This window comes from Aegilops tauschii, chromosome 5 (genome assembly GCF_002575655.3).
Source record: "Aegilops tauschii subsp. strangulata cultivar AL8/78 chromosome 5, Aet v6.0, whole genome shotgun sequence".
In the NCBI taxonomy this organism is placed as follows: Eukaryota; Viridiplantae; Streptophyta; class Magnoliopsida; order Poales; family Poaceae; genus Aegilops; species Aegilops tauschii.
The window spans coordinates 399,123,044-399,130,904 of NC_053039.3; positions in this window are offsets into that span (position 1 = coordinate 399,123,044).

Genomic DNA, 7,861 nt, shown 5'->3' on the forward strand with positions numbered 1-7,861 from the left:
GCAATTCAGTTGACAAACCGAAAGTGATAAATAAAAACTTTTACAAACTCTGTTTGCTCTTGTTGTTGTAATATGTAAAGCCAGCATTCAAGTTTTCAGCAAAGATTATGACTAACCACAGTCACAATAACTCTTAGGTCTCATGTTTACTCATATCAATGGCATAATCAACTAGCGAGCGATAATAATAAATCTCAGATGACAACACTTTCTCAAAACAATCATAATACGATATAACAAGATGGTGTCTCGCTAGCCCTTTCTGAGACCGCAAAACATAAATGCAGAGCACCTTTAAAGATCAAGGACTGACTAGACATTCTAATTCATGGTAAAAGAGATCCAGTCATAGTCATACCCAATATAAATTAATAGTAATGAATGCAAATGACAGCTGCGCTCTCCAGCTAGTGCTTTTAATAAGAGGGTGATGACTCAACATGAAAGTAAATAGATAGGCCCTTCGCAGAGGGAAGCAGGGATTTGTAGAGCTGCCAGAGCTCGGTTTTGAAATAGAGATAAATAATATTTTGAGCGACATACTTTCATTTTCAACATAACAACCGAGAGATCTCGATATCTTCCATGCTACACACATTATAGGCGGTTCCCAAACAGAATGGTAAAGTTTATACTCCCCCTCCACCAACAAGCATCAATCCATGACTTGCTCGAAACAACGAGTGTCTCCAACTAGCAACAGCCCCAGGGGGAGTTTTGTTTGCGATTATTTTGATTTAGTTTGCATAAAGCATGGGACTGGGCATCCCGGTGACTAGCCATTTTCTCGTGAATGAGGAGCGGAGTCCACTCCTCTCGAGAATAACCCACCTAGCATGGAAGATACGGACATCCCTAGTTGATACATGAGCTATTCGAGCATACAAAATAAAATGTTTATTTGAAGGTTTAGAGTTTGGCACATACAAATTTACTTGGAACGGCAGGTAGATACCGCATATAGGAAGGTATAGTGGACTCATATGGAATAACTTTGGGTTTTAAGGGATTGGATGCACAAGCAGTATTCCCGCTTAGTACAAGTGAAGGCTAGCAAAAGACTGGGAAGCGACCAACTAGAGAGCGACAACAGTCATGCACATGCATTAAAATTAATAAACATTGAGTGCAAGCATGAGTAAGATATAATCCACCATGAACATAAATATCGTGAAGGCTATGTTGAGTTGTTTCAACTACATGTGTGAACATGTGCCAAGTCGAGTCACTTAAGTCATTCAAAGGAGGATACCACCCCACTATACCACATCACAACCATTTTAATAGCATGTTGGCACGCAAGGTAAACCATTATAACTCATAGCTAATCAAGCATGGCACGAGCAACTATGATCTCTAATTGTCATTGCAAACATGTTTATTCATAATAAGCTGAATCAGGAACGATGAACTCATCATATTTACAAAAACAAGAGAGGTGGAGTTCATACAAGCTTTTCTCATCTCAGTCAGTCCATCATATATCGTCATAATTGCCTTTCACTTGCACGACCGAACGATGTGAATATAATAAGAGTGCACGTGCATTGGACTAAGCTGGAATCTGCGAGCATTCAATAAACAGGAGAACACAAGGCAATATGGGCTCTTGGTTAAATCAACAATAATGCATATAAGAGCCACTTCAACAATTTTATCATGGTCTTCTCCTATCGACCCCCAAAGAAAAGAAAAGAAATAAAACTATTTACATGGGAAAGCTCCCAACAAGCAAAAGAAGAACGGGATATCTTTTTGGGTTTTCTTTTTTAATTATTACTACTACAACAAGAAAAGTAAACTAACTAAAGGTTACACTAATTTTTTTGTTTTTCTTATGGTTTATCAAACACACAAGAAGAAAGCAGGAAAAAGAAAATAAACTAGCATGGATATTACAGTGAAAGAGTATGAGCACCGACATATAGCAATGAGTGTGTGAACATAAATGTAATGTTAGTGGGAAATACGTACTCCCCCAAGCTTAGGCTTTTGGCCTAAGTTGGTTTATTGCCACGGATGGCCTGGCGGATATCCATAGTTGTAGCTGGGGTCGTACTGAGATGAAGAGGACTCTGACTCCCACTGGCTGGCAGTCATCTCCGGATCCCAAAAGTAATCAGACTGTAGTGGAGGCTCAAATTGTGGTTCCGGCTCCGGGGCTTGTGTAGGGTTCCGGTAGGTTTGAATGGCCGCCCACGAAACGAGATACGGACCTTCAGATAAATTAAACAAGGAGGGAGCAGGCAAGGTAATAGTCTCAGGGTGGTGTTTATCAAAGAACAATTTGTATTTATGCTCCCCTTCTCTATTCTTAACAATGAAATCGTGCGCTACCATACTCTTATAATCTAAATAAGCATTGGGCAGCAATTTTTCTTCTTTCTCATAGTGCCTAATAGGTATGTTATAATGTGCAGCAAGGCGTGAAGCATAAATACCTCCAAAGATGGGGCCCTTTGTACGGTTCAAACTTAACCATTTAGCAATAATACCGCCCATACTAACAGAGTTATCAGAAAATAAACCATGGAACAAAATGATAATATCAGGACACTGAGGTTTCCACAGTTTCCGCGACCAATTAAGCAACGACTAGCAAATATGCCAAAGTAGCGTAAAACAGGAAAATGTATGCTAGTGATTCTTGCATCGGAAACCTTCCTGGTTTCCCCCACGGTAATGGTGTCAATAAACCCATCCACGTCTTTACGATGTGGTTCATCTAAGGTACCCTCGAAGGGTATTTTGCAAACCTTGCAAAATTCATCTAGTGGCATCTTCTTAACAACATCATATAAATGAAACTCTACTGAAGGAGGTGTTTCTTTAGGAAAATAGTAGAAGTTTTGCACAAAAGTATTAGTGAGTAAGAGATACTGATGACGTTGGTCGCAGAGGAAGTCGGTGAAGCCAGCATTCTCAGCCAATGAATAGAAATCATCATAAATCCCAGCTTCTCTCAAGAAATCATCGGAAGGCCATTCGCACGGCCGAACCTCCACGGTGCGAGGCAAATTATATTTGGGCCTCTGTGCTTCTTCATTCTGCTTTTCCTTCGAGCTTCGGCTCGATGAGCCCCTCAAAAATCTCTTCATTATTTTCTGAAATATTCTGAAATTTTTAGTATCTTCAAACAAAAGCAAACCAAACTCAATAAAATTGATAGCAACTACTCCTACAAGTGCCTAGAGCCTATATCAGGCATTAGAATTACTAGGAACCATATAAATTTGACATGCAAGCTCAAGAACATGGTCACCTAAGCAGCACAAATTTGCAATGAATAAAGCACTAGAACAAAAACTAATTGGACCAATGGAGGAGTCACATACCAAGGAACAATCCCCCAAGCAGTTTTGTGAGAGGTGCTTTGAGCAAGGAGATCGAAAATCGCAGCAAAATGAGCTAGAACTCGTGCTTGAGCTAGATATTGGTGTTTGTGGGAGGAAGAAGGAATGTGTGGGTGCAGGAATAAGTGGAGGGGGCCACCGTGGGCCCACGAGGCAGGGGGCACGCCCAGGGGGTAGGGCGCGCCCTCCACCCTCGTGGCCAGGTGCTTGCCCTCCTGCTGTGTTCTTAGTGCGAGATATTCTCAAAAATTCTAGAAAAAATCATATTCCATTTTCAGGGCATTTGGAGAACTTTTATTTTCAGGGTATTTTTATATTGCACGGATAAATCAGAAAACAGACAGAAAAAATACTATTTTTACTTTATTTCAACTAAATAACAGAAAATAGAAAGAACTATGTTACCTCAACGGGGATATGCACATCCCCAATAATAAGAATATCATATTTCTTCTTGACAGTAGGAAGAGGAAATTCAAAACCTCCAAAAATAATCGATGGAATTTTTCCAATAGAGTTGATACTATGAACTTGAGGTTGTTTCCTCGGAAAGTGTACCGTATGCTCATTACCATTAACATGAAAAGTGACATTGCCTTTGTTGCAATCAATAACAGCCCCTGTTGTATTCAAAAAAGGTCTTCGAAGAATAATAGACATACTATCGTCCTCGGGAATATCAAGAATAACAAAGTCTGCTAAAATAGTAGCGTTTGCGACCACAACAGGCGCATCCTCACAAATACCGACAGGTATAGCAGTTGATTTATCAGCCATTTGCAAAGATATTTCAGCAGGTGTCAACTTATTCCAATCAAGTCTACGATATAAAGAGAGAGGCATAACACTAACACCGGCTCCAAGATCACATAAAGCAGTTTTAACATAGTTTCTTTTAATGGAGCATGGTATAGTGGGTACTCCTGGATCTCCTAGTTTCTTGGGTATTCCACCTTTAAAAGTGTAATTAGCAAGCATGGTGGAAATTTCAGCTTCCGGTATCTTTCTCTTATTAGTGACAATTTCTTTCATATACTTAGCATAAGGATTCATTTTGAGCATATCCGTTAATCGCATACGCAAAAAGATAGGTCTAATCATTTCAGCAAAGCGCTCAAAATCCTCATCATCCTTTTTCTTGGATGGTTTGGGAGGAAAAGGCATAGGTTTCTGAACCCATGGTTCCCTTTCTTTACCATGTTTCCTTGCAACGAAGTCTCTGTTGTCATAATGTTGATTCTTTGATTGTGGGTTATCAAGATCAACAGCAGGTTCAATTTCTACATCATTGTCATTACTAGGTTGAGCATCATCATGAACATCATCATTAACATTTTCACTAGGTTCATGTTCATTACCAGATTGTGTTTCAGCATCAGAGATAGAAATATCATTTGGCTTCTCAGGTGGTTCAGCAATAGGTTCACTAGAAGCATGCAAAGTCCTATCATTTTTCTTTTTCTTCTTTTTAGAAGGACTAGGTGCATCAATATTGTTTCTCTGAGAATCTTGGTCAATTCTCTTAGGGTGGCCTTCAGGATACAAAGGTTCCCGAGTCATTCTACCAGTTCTAGTAGCCACTCTAACAGCATAATCATTTTTCTTACTATTCATTTCATTGAGCAAATCATTTTGAGCTTTAAGTACTTGTTCTACTTGAGTGGTAACCATAGAGGCATGTTTACTAATGAGTTTAAGTTCACCTCTAACATTCGCCATATAATCACCCAAGTGTTCAGTCATATAAGCATTTTGTTTTAATTCTCTACCAAAATAAGCATTGAAATCTTCTTGCTTAACCATAAAGTTATCAAACTCATCCAAGCATTGGCTAGCAATTTTAGTAGGAGGGATTTTAGCTTTAACATATCTATAGAGAGAATTTACCTTTACTACCTGTGTCGGGTCATCAAGACCATGAGGTTCTTCAGTAGGTAAAGGATTAAGATCATATGTTTCTTCAACAGGCGGTACATTAAGACCATGTATTTCTTCAATAGGAGGTAGATTCTTAACATCTTCGGCTTTAATACCCTTTTCTTTCATAGATTTCTTTGCCTCTTACATATCTTCAGGACTGAGAAATAGAACACCTCTCTTCTTGGGAGTTGGTTTAGGAATAGGCTCAGGAATTGGATCAGGAGCTGGCTCCGGAAGCGTCCAATTATTTTCATTTGTCAACATATTATTCAATAGAATTTCAGCTTCATCCGGTGTTCTTTCCCTGAAAACAGAACCAGCACAACTATCTAGGTAATCTCGGGAAGCATTGGTTAGTCCATTATAAAAGATATCAAGCATTTCATTTTTCTTGAGAGGATGATCAGGCAAAGCATTAAGTAACTTGAGATGCCTCCCCCAAGCTTGTGGGAGACTCTCTTCCTCAATTTGCACAAAGTTGTATCTTTCGCTCAAAGCAGCGTGTTTCTTATGAGTAGGGAAATATTTAGCTGAGAAGTAAGAAATCATATCCTGGGGACTACGCACACAACTAGGATCAAGAGAATTAAACCATATCTTAGCATCACCCTTTAATGAGAACGGAAATATTTTAAGGATATAGAGGTAGCGAGATTTCTCATCATTAGTGAACAGGGTGGCTATATCATTTAATTTAGTAAGATGTGCCACAATAGTTTCAGATTCATAGCCATGAAAAGGATCAGATTCAACCAAAGTAATTATATCAGGATCAACAGAGAATTCATAATCCTTATCGGTAACACAGATAGGTGCAGTAGCAAAAGCAGGGTCAGGTTTCATTCTATCATTAAGAGATTGCTGATTCCATTTAGCTAATAACCTCTTGAGCTCATATCTATCTTTGCAAGCTAAAATAGCTAAAGAAGCTTCTTTATCAAAAACATAACCCTCAGGAATAACAGGCAAATCTTCATCATCACTTTCATCAATATAATCAGTTTCAATAATTTCTTTCTCTCTAGCCCTAGGAATTTGTTCATCAAGAAATTCACTAAGGGGCACAGTAGTATCAAGCATAGAAGTAGTTTCATCATAAGTATCATGCATAGCAGAAGTGGCATCATCAATAACATGCGACATATCAGAACGAACAACAGAAGCAGGTTTAGGTGTCACAAGCTTACTCAAAACAGAAGGTGAATCAATTGCAGAGCTAGATGGCAGTTCCTTACGTCCCCTCGTAGTTGAGGGATAAATTGTTGTCTTAGCGTCTTTCAAGTTCTTCATAGTGATCAGCAGATATAAATCCCAAGTGACTCAAAGAATAGAACGGCGCCAGAAAATAGTCTTGATAACCCACAAGTATAGGGGATCGCAACAGTTTTCGAGGGTAGAGTATTCAACCCAAATTTATTGATTCGACACAAGGGGAGCCAAAGAATATTCTCAACACTACAAAAAAAGACACATCCGTGACATTTTTGGCCGAACGAATTTTTTTCTGTCATACATATGACACTTCTATGAAGATAATTGTGGCAAAACCCGGTATCATCATAGATGTGGTGGGCTCCTACTTCTATGACAAAAAATCATGACAGAAAATGGGCTTTTCGTCCTGGGCGGGCCAGAGATGCAGCTGCATGACATTCTTTGGGCCGTCCATGACGGAAAAAATCGTGGTAGAAGCGAGGGCGAGGAAAATTTCGGGGAGTTCCCAGTTATGGTGGGAGGTCGGGGGCCGAGCGATGCGCGTTTCTCTCGTACACGTACGCGCGTGTGTGCGAGGCGTTGGCTCTAACTGAACCCGAGCGAGGCGTTGGGCTCTAACTGAACCCGAGCGATTGCACTGCAGGCTACGCGTTACTGAACCCGAGCAATCGATCGCTGGCTGTTAACTGAACCCGATCGAGCGATTCCTTCGCTACTGCTGCTAACTGAAGCCGATCGATGCTGCCTCTGGATGAACAGTGAGCGTTGCTGGGGGGGTTTGGATGAATAGTTCCCGGTGGGGTGGATGAACAGGACCCCGTGGTGTTGCCTCTGGATGAACAGGACCCCGATCGATCGAGCCGGTTGGGGCTGGATGAACAGGACCCCGTGGAGGGCAGGATGAACAGGACCACCCCGTGGAGGGCAGAATGAGCAGTAGACGGTGGAGGGCTGGATGAACAGTAGCCCCTGGAGGGGTGGTTGAACAGGAGCCCGTGGAGAGGGCTGGTTGAACAGTAGCCGGTGGAGTAGCGTGTGGTGGAGGCTGGATGAACATGAGCCCGTGGATGAACAGTCGCAGGTGGAGGCTGGAGGAGGTCGATGGTGGATGAACAGTAACCCGTGGAGGCTGGACGGGGTCGACGGTGGAGATGAACAGTATCCGTGGAGTCCCGTTTTGCGGTACGCCACACCCCTCCTGATGAACAGGACCCCCGTTTCGACCGTAGCGCTCCAACACAAGTCTGTTTCCTCCGTTTTGCGGTACGCCACACCCCTCCCGATCAACAGGACCCCCGTTTCGACCGTAGGAGGTCCGTTTCCTCCGTTTTGCGGTACGCCAGACCCCTCTCGATGAACAGGATCCCGTTTCA